The sequence below is a fragment of the Phycodurus eques genome, chromosome 1 (assembly GCF_024500275.1).
Source record: "Phycodurus eques isolate BA_2022a chromosome 1, UOR_Pequ_1.1, whole genome shotgun sequence".
Taxonomy (NCBI): domain Eukaryota; kingdom Metazoa; phylum Chordata; class Actinopteri; order Syngnathiformes; family Syngnathidae; genus Phycodurus; species Phycodurus eques.
Genome location: NC_084525.1, coordinates 19160859 through 19182506, shown reverse-complemented (window position 1 = coordinate 19182506; position 21648 = coordinate 19160859). Strand labels below are relative to the sequence as shown.

Below are 21648 nucleotides of genomic sequence, written 5' to 3'. Positions count from 1 at the left end.
CTTTACAGTATTACTCAATTGCTAAAATACAAAACTCTATTGTCTGAACCAAATGATCAGTGTCCTGAACTCACTCAATTGGTCATTTTTTGGTAGAACCTTAAGCATTTTCACCTAGACAGACACAAATTCCAAATTTATTTTCACCCACTAAAACATATTTTGCACTTTAATGCACTTGTGTTGCATAATAGCAAGCAAAGGTAGCAAAACTGAAACTCAATTCAAGCACGTGTCTCAACATAAACACAGCAACTCAAAACTAGTCACACTTGTGGCTCATGATGTGAAGAAACCAATATAAGCCAGTTTAGTGAGGACTGGTTGTTGATGTTTCACTATGGATAGAAACAATCAGAGAGACAGAGGTAGCGTAAGAGGAGAGAGAGGAGGCACAGTGGGAGGAAAAAAGTAGGTGAACCCTTTGAAATTTCTTAATTTTCTGCATAAATTGTCCATACAATGTGGCCTGATCTTCATCTAAACCACAAGAATAAATGAACAGTCTGCTTTGACTAATACTATACAAACAATGATGTTTACTATAATACCTTTCTACTGTGAAAGATTATTTCTAAAGCTTTATGATCTGATCATTCATTGTTTTCCTTTTTTCTATGTTGGGTGGAGTTTTTCATTTTGGTTGACTCTGGGGTCTGCTTTGAGGCAATAGTTTGCTTTTGCAGGAAGAGTCTGGGGTTTTGTGATTGTATCTTGAAAATTGTGTTTTGTTTTCAGTTTAGAGAAAACAATGGAGGGTGTCAAAAAATGTGTCCTAGCAATTGCGAAAAACAGTAAATGATCATTTTTTTTAAAAAAGTGAAAAAAATCTAAATAGTTCATTTTGCCTGTATGAACTCATACGAGGAGAATGGGGAACGGAATTTGCTTGTGGCATTTAAAGTGGTGCAACTTCACATTTTTAAAAATTCAGCAGAAAGCTGTCTTTTCAGGAACAATGCCCTAGTTGTATCTGCAAAACACCTCAATGTTCCATCATTTCTTCAGCAGCGCCAGACAGAGAGAGAGAGAGAGAGAGAGAGAGAGAGAGAGAGAGAGAGAGAGAGAGAGAGAGAGAGAACCTGATGCATAAAACCACAACAACAATCATAGTTAGACATCACTATATGAGGTCACGGAGAGATGATGATGATGTTGCTGAGGCTCCAAAACCCTTGAAATTGAATTATTTTGATGTTACTTTTTTTTTTAATCTGTCCATTTACTTGGAAAACAAAATGCTATTTTGGGGCTTGTGAGAAAGAAATTAAGTCAGAGTGTAACACTTTTTTTTTTTTTTCCCCGCAGCCTGACACACACACGTACGTATTTTCAGTATTAGTTATTATTTCGTGTGCAATGATTCCAAAGTCATTTTCATAAATAATCTTTGTTTCTGCCAAAAGGCATCACTCACGCAGCAAAAAATCCAAGTGGACACTCAGTTTCTTTGGTTCAGATGTTATGTTCCTCCTGACCTTATATGGTCAGGTTCAAACTGTCAGCTGAGGATCAGGTGCTTGCTAAATATTTTGAAGGATGAAGAGTGACTGCTGGGCTGAGGCACCAATCATTAGGCTTGATTCCTTCCCCCCACCGCCACCCCACCACACACACATTTTTCCTATACACTATTTCCAATTTCGTTTTATTTCATTTAATCACCCGGAGCAGTCCTGATGATGCAAATCGGCCGTCTAACCTAGATATTGGGGTGAAAGACGAATCAAAACCATCATAAATGTTGTGACATTTAGCTCAGCTGTTGTGCTAATGAACAGTACAGTACATACAGCAGGAAAGGGAAGTAACAAAGTACGACTACTTCAGTACTAAGGGAAGTCAAGTTCATATACTTCTTTACTTTATTAGTAGATGCTTTATTTTATTCTTTATTTTTTTAGGTATCTCAAGTTAGCTTGACTATTTATTTCTGATGACTCTTTACCTTTACTCGCAACATTTAAAAAGACATCTGTACTTTCTGCTCCTAACTTTGCCAGAATACACACATTACTTTGTCACCCTGGAGGGAAGTTGTAAAAGAGAGCAAGGTAATGTTATCTGCAGTTGAGGTACTGATTGAATGAGTTCTTGGGGTCTTCTAAGGTGGAAAATCAGAGACATCAGTGACATGGAGGAACATGAACCAGGATGCATTAACAACGACAGCAACAAATTTGGTGATGTAAGATATTCCACATGCATGGATTTATTATTGCTGACGACAGGAAGGATTCATAGTGAATGCCTTGTGTCTTGTGCCGACCTAAAAACTGCCTGCTGCTGACGTTCAAAAATTCTCCGTCTCATCTGAAAATACTCACACGAGTAAGGCTTATTTTTTTCAGTTATTGTCGTTTGACAATTTAGCATTTTTTGTCCCTCAGTTCACAACATTGGCAGGGCGTTTTATTGTGCCAGTCTGTCAAAATTGTATATAATTGACAGTAAAACATTATTTTCACTTTTGTACATTTCATTCATTCATCCATCCATTTTCCGTACTGGTTATCCTGGAGCCTATCCCAGCTATCTTCGGGCGAGAGGCGGGGTACACCCTGAACTGGTCGCCAGCCAATCGCAGGGCACATATAAACAAACAACCATTCACAAAAACATTCACACTTACGGACAATTTAGAGTCTTCAGTTAACCTACCATGCATGTTTTTGGAACGTGGGAGGAAACCGGAGTACCCGGAGAAAACCCACGCAGGCACAGGGAGATCATGCAAACTCCACACAGGGGAGGCCGGATTTGAACCCGGTCCTCAGAACTGTGAGGCAGATGTGCTAACCAGTTTTGCCGCCACATTTCATTCAGTACTTTTTTATTTTTACTTGACGAGGGTTTGCAATTTAAAAAAAGAATGTTGTTTGTTTTTCCAGCCTCACAAAAAAACTAAATTTAAAACCGATAACATTTCGTGTAATAGTAACACTCCATTACGAAAAAGGTGCTTTTCTCAGAGTGCTGAGTCCAATCGTTGTGTTCCTACCATTCACAGGGACATTTCTTCTCTGGAAAGCTGTTTGCGCTTTTGGTTGGTGTCCAGCTTGGGGTCCATCTGCTTGTGCACTTTGTCCTCACTAGTGGGACAGCGTGATTCTGGGGGTGTGCCTGCGAGTGTGCGACAAATGATTGACACCTTGTAAGTCAGGTCTTCTGTCTCTGCTTGGTTGTTTTTCCTCGGGAGCGCTGGTTTCTTGTAAATCAAATTAGAAGCACAAGATGGGGCCAGAGATGAGGCTGATTTCTTCTCAGATCATTTTAAACTGCCAGATGATACCAACATTTAAAAATATGACAGTCATTTATTTTTGCAAATTGCAAACATCCCCTTTAAATACACAAGTTGAATCAGTACTTTTTCTTTTACACAATTATCTATACATCTACTTACAGTTAGTAGAGAGTGTGAGTACTTTTGCAAGGTGGAAGGACTTCTTGAACAGCTCCAAACTCCAAAGAGCAGTCAACTTTGGAGCAAAAACCTTAAGTCTATAATAAGTTCAAATGTCTGCTAGAAAGCTGAAAATCAATTTCACCTTTCAACGCAGCAATCAGCACAAGCATACAGTGAACGTATGCAAGTACATGGTTGAGCATTTGCGAATTTGCCTATTCACTGATTTTCTGGGGGAAATCTATCTGTTATTTGCTGAAAAATATTGCTTTGCCCCACCTGGTGGTAACTTGATGATAAGCAGCTTTGTTAAACTGAGGGGAGGGGCTTCATCTGGTCAGTCCATAGCCTTGTCTAATAGAAAAAGTGCTTTGCCGCCATCTCTATCGCAAATTGCAAACCTTTTTAGAGCTCGTGAATTCCTCTCAAATTTTCGCTATTCCCCGCAAATATCGGGGGTTAACTATACACCCAAAATCAACACTGGAAGGGCTTCACCAATATAAAATTAGCCAGAGACCAACCCTAAACGTAGCTGAAAATCTGTGGGGTGACCTGAAGAGGTAACCTAAAATCCTGACAGATATGGAACTGGTTTCACATGGAAGAGTGGGCAAATGTTGTCGGCAACACAACAAGCACCACGAATGATTGACTCCTACCAAGAAACGCTGAACGCTGCCATTAAAGAGAGCTCAGAATGATGTAACCATCTTTCTGTACTTATTATTTTATTTGCTTAACAATTTTGGGAAAAAAAATTTTCTTTACAAGACTCAAAGAAGTGCTCAAAACTGGTTTGTGATGCTACAAGATTTGGTACCATTTGATACCAAGTAAACACCAATACAGTGGTGCCTTGGGATACGAGTTTATTTGTTCCATGACCACGCTCGTAGCGCAAAACAAATTATCTTCCACCAATTAAAATCAACGGAAATGCTATTAATCTGGGTCAGCCGCCCACCGAAAAATCTAATGTTTGTGTTTGTGTTGTGAAAAATATCACTGTATAATGTTGTACTTCATAGAACCATAGAGTAATAATTAAATAGAATGTAAAGTATTAAATACTTTGTGCATCATGATTTAATGCTGCCATCCAATTCATTGTACTGCTCCTTCCGGTGTGCCTGCCTTGGTCATCAGGAAGCAGTATACAACTGTATCGTCATGTCGACACAAAGAACAATATACTTTTTTCCACTACTAGTGTAAGTGTCCGTATGATCATTTTTCATAGTGATTTCACAGTGAAAAACGTGTAAGTCGGGTCACTCACATCTCAAGGCAACACTGTACTTGATACTTAAGGTGGCTCATCTTCAAATAAATTAATCTAAATCAATTTCACACTGTCGTGGTTTTGTGATTGTTTTTCCATTGGATCAGAAAAAAAAAATCTCCTTAAAGGGGGTGTGCTCACTTCCTATATTCGCGGTAGTACAATGGGCATGTTATGAAATAAACACAAAGCCTTTATCAGGGTTGAATAACCCTTTCTTGCTTTAATTAAAACCATTGCAATGTCTGTCACTGATGTCTGCCTTTTCTTGTCCAAAGTCATTGAATCCCTACTGATTAAGTTCCACCATAATTGATTATACTAAATAAAATGCAAGCAATTAAAGTAAAAGCGTGATAAAATGGCAGGCGACTGTCAGTCAAACGTGCAGACGGACATGTACTTGCAAATGTGCCTCTTTTGCTTGCTCTCTGCTGTCTTCGTTGTATGTTGTGCCTCTTTAAAAACAGATCAGTTTTCCGCGGGCAACCGGCAGGAGGAGATGATACTTAATCAGCTAATTGACACAACAAGAGACCTTTTCAATAACATTTGCCCTATCATGTTTAATCCTAAATAATTAACTTGTTGTTATATTATCATTCAAACAAGCTGAAACGTAATTTAACACACATGATAAACAACAGCATGTACAGTAAGTTTGTGTATCCTTAAACAATTATGTTAATGGCACACTGGCGTATAACAGCAAGAAAAGTGTTTGTTGTTGCCATAGCGATTTAGGATCACTCTATTGGTGGACCAGCCTGGACAACTCATGGTGTGCTGGCACCAGCGAGTTGTGTGTAACACTTCTGACTTCTGGTCGATTTATTAATTTACATTGGTATAATGCTGACTTAAATACAGGTGTTTAAAAAATATTTGACATCATTTGATTTATGAACAGCTGAGTAATGACACATCAAAGGCAAAAATAATTTAATAGGCTTCATTTTGGAAAAAGTAAATAGAAAAATTTAAAAATAAAAAATAAAAATAGAAAAAAACATTCCAACCATTTAATCAAAATGGATATAGATTGTATAACCGATTTCAGAAAGCTTCACAAATGTTTAATATTTACACCGCCTGTCACATAACATGACATATTGCTTTTTACCATTCTAGTTGACTTTTTTTGTGGCATGTCAAGATCTGCTTTCCTGTTGGCGCGTTTTTGTTGAATTTCCTGAAAAATGATGGCTTTTATTTGACTACAGTATGTGTGTGCATAGTCTAACACATAACGTCGTTTCATTGCTACTTAATGTCATTCTTTACCCTGGGAAAAAAACAAGTACAACGTTAAACTTACACTGAACTTGAGCTTATTTTTAACATTCAACTTTTGTAATGTCTACTATTTTGGTAAACTATGACATGATGTCAAACTTTGGGGAAAATATTCTTATTAAGCCAGTCAAGGTGTACTCATCACAATATTAAGAAATAAATGAGAACAGCACTAAATTTTGGGAAGTAAAAGTCGTGCATGCTCAAAATAAGCTAAAATGAGGCCTACATTTCATTGATCAGTTAAATATATCTATGCTCATCACGCAATTACTCATCATTCAAATTATTCTGGATTGTTAGTGGTCTGCAAAAAGCCACATAATACAATTAGATGGATAACCATTTGTTCCCCCTCCATGTGCCTTACATTAAAATGTCAAAATTATCTTCAAGCTTACATTAAGGGCAGAGGAAAGAGGATTGTGCAACAGAGCAATAAGGCACAGGCTGTAATTCTCCAGCTTGTTTGTGTTTAAGTGAGAAATGTACAGGCTGAGGGCGTAACCATTCCTCTTTGTCACAGAGGGGAGGGGAGGGCAGGGCCATGTCTGTACTGTGGCTGCAGGTCATTGTTGGCCTACAGATGAACTAAGTGACAATAATTGAGTTAAGAGGGGAAACAAATTATGTCATGAGTGCATGAAGTGGAAAGAGTCGACTGATTTATTTTCCAAAACTATACGTGCCAGAGCAAATCAGTTTTATTGGGAGGTGGGGTGTAGTTTTGGTTCGCAAGACTTCAGTGCTGCAACGCACCGAAGACGAGGACTACTCCACACACGAAGTCACCTTTAGCTGTGACGAGGTGTAGAGGAGGGGCTCATCAGGCACAGAAATCAAGATGTTTCCATAAAGACGTGCAAAAGACAAACTGAAACATGTATGCCATTAAAATGGTGCTCCAGAAGCCATAGCTTAATAAAGTCCAAAATGTAGACTTCAGTAGCAAATTGTATAAATATTTCATATTATGTTTGAACTAGACCAGAGATTCTCAAAGAGTGTTACGGGTACCACTAGTGGTAAGTGGGCTCTCTCAAGTGGTCGTGAAAGAATCACTGCCTAAGTACAGTTCAGTTGTATTTAACTTTTCAATTCAATGCCCTCACATTTAAACTTTAAGAACGGTTTATTTTTAAAGATTTATTTAGGTAGCATTTTTTTATTTATTTAAATTTTATGTACAATACATTTTAATGGTCACATTATTTAAGTACATTTTACAATGATGTTAATGATCATACTGTAAGATGTTACAGCTGTTCAAAATAATTCTAAATATACTTTTTAGTAATAAAATCTTTGTCGTTTTTTGACACAGGGCTACTACTTGACTGTATTTCAGTGTTGGTGATTATGGTATTACGTAGAAAGCAAAGTACTTTTTAGGTGGTAGCCTACTAGGTGTAAAAGGTTTGAGAACCACTGCACTACACTTTTTTTGGGCACAAGATAAATATAATAATGCACAAGTTAAATATAATTATGAAACATTACTATTTAAATAATAAAAACGTTTTAAAATAGTTTTTAATTTTAACATTAAATAAACATTTGCCATGTAATGTAAAATTATCGTGAATAAAGTTTTTTTTATTTATTTACGATAAATCAATTACCGAATTATTCATGAAGATAAATGAATAAAACAATCACGCATCCAATTTTAACCCAAAAATTATGAATGCAACAAATATTACAGCACTCTTGATAATATAAATGGCTCAGTCGGTCGGATTAAAGAACAGAGCGGCCCTTATGTGGATGTCAGGCTACAGTGCACCCCTGATCGGAAGCAGCGATTCTTAACTGTGGTCACCTTGAGATCCGCATTTTCGTATTGTTACACAGTTGCGACCCACTTATATATTAGAACAATAAATAATGTTCTGTTTAAAAAGAGCCTCTGAAAACACATGTACAGTATGTTATATTTTTAAACGCTGTTTCAAAGGAGTTTGACATACCGCCAAAAGCATATTGCTTGCTATTAAGCCCGCAGGTTAAGAGGCTGAGCTGCACTGTATTGTTTACGGAGTAAACGAGTGACTAGAGCACAAGTGAGTAACATTTCCTATCGCTGACTTAATATGTTCCATGTGGGTACTTGGAAAGCCTCTGTACTGTACTGAAAAAGTCTGAATACAAATACACTGTACATGTAATTTTTTTACTGGCTGTCCACAACCCACCCAAAATGGGTCCACGACCCACTTTTGGGTCCCAAAGGATTAACTCCACCGGGCCCGGGGCTTGAGAGGGCACGACCCCCTCAACTCAAAGCCGAGCAAGCTTCCTCAACTCCGTCTCCTCCTACTGTCTGCAGTGAGACTGTTGAAATGGACACAAAGTCATTAAGTGTTTCAAGAAATATGTTAATCTTTCAAATGTAAGTGCCTAAAACATTTATGAGTTGTGTATGCATTCGTATTATGTTGTTTGAGGAGTCTAATTTACGGCATTTGCGCCGCGCAGCAATCATCAAGTTTGCGTCAGTTTGCCAACGAAAGTGGTGCAACTTTGAGTTCCAAAATAACGGCGTCAATCGGAAATGCTGTGTTGGCTTCTGGAATGTTGCTGCCTTAACATCGTTTTGATAAATTTGCTTCCTATACAATGTGCACTTCCCTATTAGTACTTTTTTGTCCTTCTCTCTGAGGAAATCACACCCACACAACTAAACATACGCACAAAGAGACAGGAATTGGTGTGGCGGCACCGTTCAGCATGTTGCCGCGGTGCTCGGTGTGAGCGGTCGTTGTAGCAGCTGGCTTGTCTTTGATTTTTTAATTGGAGGCAGAGGTTGATTACATGATGATATGAATGCAAACTTGCTAGAATATTGCTCAAACCATCATGTAATCAACACGTAGTTCTGCCAGCAGAGGCAGATATTGCCCAACATGGCCACCCCCTGAGATTGAGTTTAATTCTTATCCCTCGAACGCAATATTAATTGAAACACCGATTTTAGACTAGAGGGGGCACATACAACATAATCTTGCCCTCCAAAATTTTTGCATCTCCTTCCCTTTTAAAGTGTTATTACACGGAGACTCCGATGCCATTTGTTAGCCTGTCTATGGTGTTTTGCATTGTTTGTTAGCATTAAGCTAAGCAGATTTTCCTAAGGCAAATATATGATGTGGTTTTACACACACAATGTGTAATGTGCTACCATTAAACAGCTTGAAGCCTCTATTTTGAAAGAATTGTTCACCATTCTGCCAAACTGCTGCTTGTTGTAACGTGAGTTAAGTTCACTACCACCGTACAACGCTTGTATCTCAAAGTTTTGCTCGCAAGTCAAAGCAAAAACTCATCCGAATGACGCCTTGTATCTCAAAATACCATTGTGCTAATACAAGAAGAATGGAATGGACACATTCAGCAAAGTCAGCTGCCTATCTGTTGCACATCACCAAATATATGGGTGACTAGACATTTTTCTTTTTACATCATACTATAACTATGTGTAACTTATTTTTACACCCGTATGACATTAAGAATCTGTCCATATACGCATCGCTCCTAATCTACTTTGGTAAAACAACACAGAATGAATATTTAATCACAGTACTGAAGTCAAAGGCTTGTTCTCAATGCAGATGTTGTTACCCTTTCAACTTAATCAAATCCATGGATCATTCGGTCGAGAAAAAAATTTGTCTGTCCCCGTTTTTATTTGACGAGCAGGCTCGCTCTGTAAAAGGTTTCCTTCTCTGTAGGTGTGTTGTTTTGTTGAACATGACTCCTAATCCCATATGACTCATTTGGTTCTGATAAGATGGATGCAGTGTTGACAAAGTTTGCGAGTCCTCTTTTTATTCTACTTTTCACACTTTTTGTTAAAGCAGGAGGCATCCTTAAACGCTGCTCTGAAACCAATTTATCACCAAAGAGGCTGATAGGAATAACTATGTAGGATAAACTGGACAGTCTGTTAAATATGCACTTAACTGCAACAAGAAATGCTTTCAGTGAAACTAGCTTAAAGCGATATGGTAGCTTTAGATATCACAGCCAATGATGCGCCGTGAACACTGTCGCTGCCTCGGGCCAACACAGTGACTAATGCATTTAGCTGAGATTAAACAGCCTATATATTTAATGTGAAAGCCAGTCATGTTTTACAAGAAAGAAAAAAGGGAGAGCACTGAACTTTCTTTGACTGGAGAACAGGTTGGACAAAATTATCAAAGCAGAATATCCAAAATATTTTCTTAAAAGTTGATCAGATAACTTACACTGTTATTAAAGTGTGCATTTTGTCTTCAGTGCAGTGCATTGTGGGGGGGGGAAAGGAACAATACACTGTGTGTTTGCATGTTATTGTGGGATATCGCGGTTGCAGTCTAATAGAGCAAAAGAATGTCCAGTCTGAGAGTTTGAGCTTACGAAAACATGGCCAGAGGGACACATACGTACTATTAATGTGCACTGCAGTCAGATATGTATTCGCATACCCAACATATTAAAATAAATGTAACAGCATATTGTGTGCCTTTGCACTTTTTGAATACCACAGGGAAATTCTGTTTCTGGGTCATAAAAGGGGGGAAAAAAGCATTAGAGAGATTTTCCAATTTGAAATGGACATAAACATACTGTTCTGAACATGCACAATAATGGAAAATAAACCCCAGTGAAAGTACCACTTGATGTCTCAAGGCCAACATTTACAGCATGCATAAAAATGTGATGGCACCTTGCAGTTTCATCGTTCATACTCTTAAAAATGAGCAGCAGTGGCATAAATATTGACTCAAGGTGTTTTCTGGTAACATGTACGGGGCGGATGCAAACAATGTTCACGTCACATTTAAACAAGCTCATTCGCGCAGTATTTTCAGGTCAGTGGCTTTCATTAGATGTAATGGGAGGGGGGTTGGGGTGAGTCTGTGAATTATGAATGAAGAACTACTTTGTGGATGATGAGGACGATGCAGATTATGCAGCCCTGCTTTCCCGATTGTCACCCCTCAGCAAGATTTCGCAATTAAAAGCTGGTTTACAATAATAAGTAATAATAAAAATAGCCATGCGATCTTAAAAAGGTTTCGTTTTTTGTAAGAAATCTTGTTAAGTGAAAAGGGCAATTATCTGTGACAGTAAAATCGAAGATTCATCTGACAGGCATAAAGCACTCAACAAATGAATTGGTCTTAAATTATTTAATGGCACTTTTTTATTTTTTGTGTTATGGTATGAGAGAAGGGAAAATCCATTGAATACAGTAATTTTGGTACATGAAGCCATGAAGCTCAGGTATACAATACATAAAGCTATCATCATCATCATCTACTGCATGCCGTTCAACTGCCAATATTTACAAGATGGTCAAAACTAAACCACACTTTGGCACGGCAATCTCCTTAAAGAATGCTAATTGGTTAATCATTTTGATGGGCCAATACTGTATCAGTCTGAAACTTGATATTCGCAAGGTTAGTGGCTTGGAAGGCATGGAGTGAAACGCCCTTAGCACAGTGCTTGATGCAAACTAAACATATCGATCTGCCCCACATTTTTTTTTTTTTTTTTTTTTATAAACTATTCCACAATAGAATGGTCTGCCTAAGCCCCCACACAACACCCATACCCCTTGGAAAGTCGTATTTGCATAACTTTGTCGAGAGTCAGAAAAACATACAATCCACACAGAAAACATAATTACCTTTGTTTCTGGTAATAATTAAGACAGCAAGCTCTTTTCCTTTTGCGTTTCAGACATTTTGTTTCAAGCGCTAAACAACAGCAGCATGGGAAGAATGATTAAGGGTTGAATACAGTGCAACTATAGTGGATGATTCGTCAATATTCAGGACAATATGCCTCCAAAGTTATACATAAACACAGAGATGGAACCGTTGTTAAGCATGATGTCATGTGAAATGACAGCCTATCTTGTGAGACTTGAGTTCAGTGAGCACCGAAAGGATAAAACGCTTTGGCTATGTGTGTGTGTGTATTTTATTTTATTTTTTTTCCCTCTTTCTTTCTTTTTTTTTTTTTTGGGTGATACAACAGCAAAGGGTACCCAGAATGGAAAAGAAGAATAACTCCACAAGTCTCTGTCCGGGTTGCTCAGTAAATTATGGCTGTAAGTCAAGAAGCAAGTACACAGCAAAGACAGATGGGTTTAGTATTTATGGGAAGAGACTCACCTCCCAAGCATAAGAGGTAATTTGCCTCTGCATGTTCATTGGTGACTCTCCATCAACACTTGTATGACTCTTAAAAATGTAAATTAAAACACAGCCTTTACAGTTAATTAAGGCAGTGAATGTTAACAGTTAAGAGTTACACTTACATTCGAGGCCGCTGAGTAGCTTCCACTCACTTTGTCTTTAATTTCTTATCTTTGCCACAATTTAGTATTGTTTAGTCCAAGATGTATTATTGGACAATATCGACGCGATAGGACTTTTTCCCCCCACTCTTGTTTACAACCACGAGAAGCTACTGCCTTTTTGACCACTAACAGGGAGCCGGGCAATATCACCTCAGCAAAGAAACCGAGGAGACGGATGACAGCTGGCGCTAAAGTAAAGGCAGGGAGGGGAATTAATGTTTCCTTCCATTGAGCATTATGGGGAACGCCAACGTACGAAAGAACGGTTGTTAGAAAACCGCAGTTGTTTGGTAACATTCAACCTTCAGCTGCAGCAGCCAACGCAAGTGACGTCATGCACACTGTAATCACGAAATTAGAATCTCAGCATCCCGGAGCCCTTAAACTAGTCAGGAAACCTCAATTGAGTTCTTAATCTCTCATCTACAAACAACTTCACACAACAATTAGACTGTGAAATGAGAGGGAATAAAAACTCTGGAACTCCTATACTGTATGCCAACGTAAAGGGAGCGTACGGCTTTTATTTGCTCCCACCTATAGGGAGTCTGATCACAACTTTTCACACCTTGAGACCACCATCAGGCTGCTGGTGAAACAGCAGGCATCCAACAAAAAGATATCAGATACTTAAGGAAAAAATAAAACGTAACTGGCCCTGTGTGAAAAAAGTAATAACCCCCCCCCCACTTGCAAAATCATGAATTAATTGTGGCTAATCACGATTTCCTTCTTTAATTTTCACTGATCACACCCAAGACTGATTACCTCCAGACCAGTTCAATCAAGAAATCACTTAAACAGAATCTATCCCGACAAAATCAAGTTGGACAAAAGGTCTAAGAAAGCTGCAACAAAATGACACGATGCAAAGAAATTCCAGAACAGTTGACAAATAAAGTAATTGATATCTATCAGTCTGGAAAGGGTTATAACAGCAATTTCTAAGGCTTTATGATTCATTCATTTAGGAAACAAGGAACAATGGTCAGCCTTCCCAGGAGTGGCCGGCCTAAAAAGATTACCCTAAGAGAACAGCAATGACTCATCAGGAGGCCAGAAAGGAACTCAGAAGTTGTTCTGAAGATCTGCAGGCCTCCCTTGCCTCAGTTAAGGTCAGTGTTCATGACACAACAATAAGGAAGAGACTGGGCAAAAATGCCATCCATGGCAGAGTTCCAAGTGCGAAAACCACTGCTGACCAAAAAGAAAAGAAAGGCTTGTCTTAATTTTGCACAAAAAAAAACAAAAACAAAAACATCTGAATGATTCCCAAGACTTTTGGGAGAATATTATAATGGACTGATGAGATGAAAGCTGAGCTTTTTGGAAGGTGTGCGTCTCTTTACATCTGGTGTAAATGCAGCACATTTCAGAAAAAGAACATCCTACCAATAGTTAAACATGGTGGTGGTCGTGTGATGGTCTTGGGCTGCTTCTCTTTCAGGACCTGGACAGCATGCTGTGATTGATGCATTAACAGAAAATCCTGAAGGAGAATGTTCAGCCATCGGTTTGTGACCGCAACCTAAAGCGCACTTGGGTTCTGCAGCAGGATAACAATCCAAAACACACCAGTTAGTCAACTTCTGAATGGCTTAAAAAAATATTTGAGGTTTTGGAGTGGCCTGACAATGGCCCAACCATTTCTTTGGTTTAGGCGGCCATTACTTTGTAACACAGGGCCAGGTAACTTTGAATCGTTTTTTCCCTTAATAAATGAAATCACCATTTAAAAACAGCATTTTAAGTTCACTTGGGTTATAGTTGTCTGATATTTACATTTATTTGATGATCTGAAACATTAAAGTGGGGAAACAATGCAAAACTATAAGACTTTTAGAAGGGGGTCAATACGTTTTCACAGCACTGTAGCTGCAGCAGTAGCATCCAATGTGGACAGTTAAGAATTGTTCAAGATGAATGACTCTTTTCTTCCCATTTCTACATTTTACATACTGTCTATACCGGTACTATATCGGAGTCCTCTCATCTATTGTAAATCCAGTCCATCTGTGATGCACACCAATACCTGAAGTCATGATTATAAAATGTGTCAGTGAGCAGCCACCTGAGCAGGACCTTGATAAGAAATATTGGAAAGCTTGAGTCTTATCCTGTGTACTGTTTCTTTTCTGCCGTGATGGAGGAGGAGAGAGACGAAGAAGAGGAGAAGCGAGGGAGGGTTATGGAAAAGAGAAATGAGGTTGAGCTCTGATGAGGATGAATAGTGAAGAGAGGAGGAAGGGGAAGGGGAGGAGGGTGGGCTAAGAATGAAAGGGGGAAGGGACTGTGAGGAGGAAAGGTAGATGGAGGGAACGGCTGCTGAGAGGGGTCTAACTCTGGCATAAAAGTAAATTCAAATGCATTATTCATGGCACTGTGTGTCGAAATATCATTTACGTGTGCTGTGTTGACTCATGGCTCGTAAAATGAGAAGGACATGAAAAGAAAGAAAGGAAGGGAAAGGAGGAAATAAACAACTCAGGAGGCTTCCTCTCTTCGTGGTAAGAAAATACAAAAATAAATGAGACCTGCTGTGCTCTCTGTCACTTATTAGGCATCAATTATGTATTGCATTTTCTGTTTATTATTCTTTATGTCTCGATAATAAGCGGAGAAAGTCTGAAGTCCGCCTTCAAAGTTTGCAGGTTTAAAATAGGGGCAGCGGAGGCTTTGAGTACAATGCTAATACAGCAGCAGAAAGATCCTAAAACCTAAAATCAGTACTCCCGACCACCCTCCCTCTTATGGTTAAGACACCAATATCAGCTCTTTCACCAAACTGTTTATTTTAATGCTAAAAAATATTTATCAATAAATATTTTTTCAAATTTACTGTTGTCCAGAAATGGGGGAAAATAGTCAAGTATGTTATTTATTGAGTAAGATGTTAATATGATGTTATGTATGTACATTGCAGAACATTTGATTCATTTCAGACTTCACCGAGACTCAATTTTGAGTATAAAAAGTGAATTCACTTTGAAATTCCTCATTCCTGTTCAAAATGCTAAAACTTCGAGAGCCCACTCGCGATGCTTGGATGGTCTCTGAGACAAACAATGACATGTGGCATTGTCTTAAGCACTGTACATATTTTATTGCCTGCATAATTAAGGTTGCCACCATTGTACTGTTTGCGTCAAGCCTGCATCTCCTTGGAGTACAAGCCTTACATTGTGACCATAGCGACCCCCAAAGGGGAACTGCAGAACGACCGTTTCATGCTTTAACTATATTTACAGTGATTACAGCAGCGCGTCCTGCCTTCTGGAGATAGACTGTCGCAAGCGGTATAAAGAAAAGAATAACATAAATAAAAAAAGACACAGTACGACACAATACAAACAGTGCTTATGTCATAAAATTCAGAACGTGTGCTTCGGCTTTTTACAGTGAAATCTTGATTGAAATATGGTACTTAGATTTCATATTACATCACACTGCCCTATTTCTCTTTGTGACATTTCCATTCTTAAAGCAATATTAAAAGAGAAGGGCTCTCTTGTTACTACAGACTCTGTGCATCTTGTCGTATATTCTGAACCTTTGTTTTTAGGATTTGGCCGGATTTTAAAGGAAACAATCAAGATGTGCGATTGAATAATATTTAAGAGTATTCTTTAAAATATGAAATTCACCACTGACAAATTACAACCATGTTATGTGTAGAATATGTCATTGCAGAATAGATCACTTTTCATATTGAGGAAAATCCAAAATGGCCATCCCCAATTTCTCCCAGGAGATACTTTGCCAGGCCTTCACTGCAGCCACCTTCACTTGCTTTTCGATTGCAACTTCAGCTGCCTTCACTTTTGTCTTCCCTAACTGGATTAAGATCAGGCTATTGTCTTGGTCACTTAAAAGTATTCAATTAGTTTTCCTTCAAATAGTAAATTATTCATAATAGGTTCATCATTTTATCTGGATAAATCTGATTGCAGAGTACAGTTAAGGGAATGAACACTAAGTGATAGTGCAACCATATTAGTTTTGGACAGTAATGAGAGTTCCATGTTAAATAATATTTGTAATAGGAGGAATGCCTCTACAACAGCAAAAATACCCCCCCACCACCAACATTGCTACATGGGAAATGCTCTCGTGTAAGCAGGCTCCAGAAAAACACGATGGAATTTACAACAATGTCAACCGCAAACAACAAGATGAATAATCTTTGCAATTCTATATCGGAGCGGTCTTCACAAAGCACACCAAATGTGCGCATGTATGCTGTGTTCCCATATTATCCCGTGAAGATGGGAACATACAGTATATGCCCTGCTCCACTTCTGTTTTCTGATTTATATGGCCGGTGCAGAGCATCATTACAGAATCACTTCATCTTCTCTCTTTTATTACACCACATTTGTTTTCATTTTCCTCCCAAGGCCTGGCTGGCTGAATACATCACAGATCTCCCACGGGGCGACAAGGCCGGCCTCACCACCACAAGAGACAATTGGATGACGGGGACGGATTTAAGAGAATGCGTCATCATTAGAGGCATTAGCATTATCTTGACTTCAAAAACATTATAACGGTATTACCATTACTCTCTGTATTAGTGAGATGAGTATACATATTGGTGGGGGCAACGGTCAAGTTTTGTGGTCATAATGGCAAAAATGTCTAAGTGACAAATGGAGAGATTAAAAATGTCAGGCTACAGGCGGAGCCTTTTTAAATAAAGTTACAAAATGAAAAAAATAGCAATTCTGTCTGTACTTATTCCTTTTTTAATCTTGCTGCCAGCTCCCATTTGGGTGATTTAGACAAGACAAGTCATTTGAGACACTTTTGAAGCCCGTGGCTAGAGTGGATAACAGAATCAGCAGTACAATTGCTATAAAATGATTAGGCATTTGGGTTTAGCATAGAGAGGTCAATGGCCGGTTAATGCACAATGTAATACATGAGTGACTCCGTGGAGGAGGGGCATTGAGGTCAAAGTGTGGAGTTCAGACTTGTTTGGGGGTCAGTGTGGACACAGCAGGAGCATGAGTCACTGAATTATGCCCATTTATCATGTTTGTCATTGGACTTCTGTCGAAAATATATTTCCCCTGTGCACAGTAATCCTGATAATGATTTTAAGACTCAAATAAAATATAGGAACACATTCACACACATTTTTGGAACCCTTCCATTAAAGAAGGAAACAGCCACAGTGGTCACTGAACATGAAACTGATGACACTGGAAAGACTAGAAAAACATATTGACAAGCCACAAAGCTTGTTGGAGACTATTATTTGGACAGAAGAGACAAGACTGCAGCTTTTTGATAAAGTGACATCCGCTCTACGTTTGCAGAGGCAAAGATGATGCATTCAAATAAAAAGAGCACTGTAACACATGGAGTAAGTTTGTTTATGTTCCGGCCTGGGCTACTCTGCTGCATCCAGCACAGGGTATCTTGAATCTGTACAGGGTACCATGAAATCTGATCACGACCAAGGCATTATGGAGTAAAATGTGCTTGCCAGTTTCAGAAATTTACAGCGCCGTGAAAAAGTATTGGCCCTCTTCTCTAATTCTTAGATTTTTGCATAGTTTCCCCACTTTGTTTAAGATCATCAAACAAATGTAAATATCAGACAAATATAACCCAAGTGAACATAAAATGCTGTTTGTAAATTGTGATTTCATTTATTAAGGAAAAAAGAAAAACTATTTAAAGTTATCTGGCCCTGTGTGAAACAAGTAATTAACCCCCTTGTTAAACCATGAATTGTGGCTAACCACAATTTTTGGTTAATTTTCACTGATCACACCCAAGCCTGATTACCTCCAGACCCGTTCAATCAAGAAATCGCTTAAACAGAACCTGCCTGACAAAGGAATTTTAAAAAAGGACAGGATCCAAAGAAATTCCAGAACAGTTGAGAAATACAGTACCGTTTCTTATACAGTTTCTCGTGTATAATGCGCACCCATGTAAATACGCACCCCCAAAATTGACCTAAAAACTCTGGAAATCCCTTCTACCTATGTATAATGCATTTTTACAATGCATGATTTTGCTTCTACCCATATGATCAAAGCATGAAGTATTATCTGTATTTTGTTAGTTTTTTTTAAATAATTATTCAAGTTAAGGACTTTATTTGAACATGTAATACTTTCTTTTTATTTACTTGCTCTTATTTTGAAGTTCACAGCCCAACTTTTTAGTAAATGAGAAAACACTCAGTTGTGCTCATGTTCGATTACGCAGGCAGAATTGGTAAGATGCGTATAATTCTTTAAAGAAAAGGGCCAAGTGAAAAACATTTAGTTTTATTTTAATGGGATTCAAATTAAACTGTCAAGCATTTCAGACAAGCATTATCATTAAACAAAACATAACCATGTAGAAATGAATGATGGCTGTTGTTCAGTCATCAGTCGTATTTTTAAAAAAAATAAAAATTTCACAAATTACGCCAGGGTATGTAAACTTATGAGCACAACTGTACATATATGCAGTCATACATACCCCTGTCATAATGGAATGAAAGTGTAGGCTACACCTTTTTCATAACCTCTAGGTGGCGGTGGCATATTAGAATGAAATTGTGCTCATTTTTCATAACCTTTAGGTGGCGGTGGCATATTAGAATGAAAGTGTACACCTTTCTCATAACCTCTAGGTGGCGGTGGCATATGGGAATGAAAGTGTACAGCTTTTTCATAACCTTTAGATGGTGGAATACATTTATAAAATGTGAAAGTTTTTTTTTTCCCATTTCCCCCTATACCTATGTATAATGCACACCATAGACTTCTGAAAAATTTTGGGGGTAGAAAATGCGCATTATACACGGGAAATTACAGTATTTGACATCTATCAGTCTGGAAAGGGTTACAAAAGACATTTCTAAAGCTTTTGGATTCCAGCAAACCACAGGGACAACCATTATCCTCACATGGAGAAAACATGGGAACAGTGGTGAACGTTCCCAGGAGTGGCTGGCCTACAAAGATTACCCCAAGAGAACAGCAATGACACATCCAGGAGGCCACAAAGGAACTCAGGACAACTTTTAAAAGAACTGCAGGCCTCCCTTACCTCAGTTGAGGGCAGTGTTCATGACACAACAACATGGAAGAGACAAAAATGGCATCCATGGTAGAGTTCCAAGGAGAAAACAACGCTGAATGTTCAGCCATCAGTTTGTGACCTCAAGCTGAAGCGCACTTGGGTTCTGCAGGAGGATAACGATCCAAAACACACCAATAAATCAACTTCTGAATGGCTTAAAAAATAATAATAATAATTTAAAAATAATAATGAAAAAAAAATAAAAATGGAGGTTTTGGAGTGGCCTGGTCAAAGTCCAGACTTGAAACCAATTGAAATGCAGTGGCATGACCTTAAAAAGGCCGTTCGTGCTAAAAAACCCTGCGTTTCTGCTCAATTCAAATAATTCTGCAAGGAAGAGTGGGCCAAAATATCTCCACAGGCATGTGAAATATTCATTGCCAGTTATAGAAAACACTTGATTTCAGTTGTTGTTGCCGAGGATGCCCCAACCAGTAATTAGGTTTAGGGGCAATTACTTTTTCACACAGGGCCAGGTAAGTTTGAATATTTTTTTTTTCCTTAATAAATGAAATCACCATTTAAAAACAGCACTTTAAGTTCCCTTGGGTTATATTTGTCTGATATTTATATTTGTTTGATGATCTTGAACATTAAAATGGGGTGCCAATACTACAGCATTGTAAGTCTCAGTCATAGGTCACAGCTCCTCCAATGGGATAATGACCGAAAACACAGCTAAAAGCACACAAGAACAACTAAGAGCAAACATTAAACTACTCTCAAGAGTCCTAATATAAATCCCATTGAACATCTGTGGAAAAATCTGAAACATGCTGTCAGGAGCAGTTTGCTCGTGATGAGTGGTCCAAAATAGCTGTCAACAGGTCCACAAGTCTCATTGAGAGTTACAAAAATCATCTAATTGTAGCAATTGCTTCAAAAGGTTGTGCAACAACATACAGTGAAAAGTGAAAAAAGTTAAGTGAAAGGTAGCATAATTTTTGTCCAGGCCAGTTTCATTAAATTTGTTTTCGCAAATAATTTTGCTGGACCACAATTATCTTATTTTTATTATTATCTTATTTTTGTCAGTTTCAGTCAGCTTGTCCATGGATAAAAGGGCAGTCGGCATGTTTCAAACACTGACTTCAGCTTTACAGGTGCCACGTCGACTGCGCAGGCAATGTACGTTGTGATAATCACAGTAAAGGTAATCACACCCTTCTAGTGGTACCACCTGGTATTTCTTCCCCCCGTTAAGGGTGTGGTGGTTTAAGTGGATGATGCAGGCAGTCTTTTAAAGCAGGATGCCCAGCTGCCATTGACTTTCTATGATCCATTATGCAAGCATTTTCCATCCCCATCTTCTACTCAACTAGAAGTTTAAGAGCCTGATCGATTCATTTAAAACTTCAATATTTTCACTTATGAACCACCATTCTCTACTTCATTCCCTTGTGCAACGTTGACAGACAGCACTGAAACTGATAGCATCTATATCGTTTCAAGGACGTACAATATCACCCAAGAGCCAAGACTCCTTACATGAATATATAAAGGAAAGGTTTCCAGCTACACTTTTCCATAATTGAATTCCCAAGGACATGGGAAGGGGGAGGGGGGTTCATGGGCGAAATGGAAAAGGTTGAGAGGAGGGTGCACAAATGCTACATTCCAAAGGTTCTGTGTGACGAGTATACACAAAAGAAAATCATATACAAAGACCTCAAAACCATTATATAGGTATTCTTTACGAGTTTAACAATAGAACTGCACACAAGACACATAAGAGTCAGCTACAGTATGTTACAACAAATGAGAATATGATCAGGTTTAAAAAAAAAAATACAATTAAAAAACAGCCCAGAGTGACAACTGAGCTTGCTATAAGCAGTTGGCCATTCAAACTGCATGACCTTTACTCCCCTGGGAGGAAAATTACTCCTCTGCTCACTGCACTACATATTATAACCTAAAAGACTGAGTCTGTTTGATGGTTTGGGGGAACCTGCCAATCAAATCAAAGCCAGAGCAAATATATTTGCATAGTTATACTGCAATGAAACATCTGGGAGATTATGCAGATGGTTTTCAGGAAAATATAGTACAGTGTACTCAATCAGCTACTGATAACATCAAACTGAAACTCAACTGGTTACTTCAGAGTGTCATTTAGATCTCATGATTTGCATTTCAATATATGACTAAAATGGAAAGTAGTGCAAAAGGTACAGAAATAATGTAAGTCAAGTAGAAACAACCCCC

General features: G+C 38.4%; 1 long non-coding RNA gene across 2 annotated transcripts; it reads left to right on the top strand.

Annotated features, from left to right (window-relative positions):
* Positions 1–332: 332 nt before the first annotated feature.
* Positions 333–17025, top strand: LOC133407810 (uncharacterized). Of its 2 annotated transcripts, none has more exons than XR_009769218.1 (3): positions 333–411; positions 13320–13463; positions 16746–17025. It is a non-coding gene; the product is annotated as an uncharacterized LOC133407810 (long non-coding RNA). The 2 variants fall into 2 exon arrangements; XR_009769222.1 differs by lacking the exon at positions 16746–17025 and adding an exon at positions 13796–13873.
* The last annotated feature ends 4623 nt before the right edge of the window (positions 17026–21648 follow it).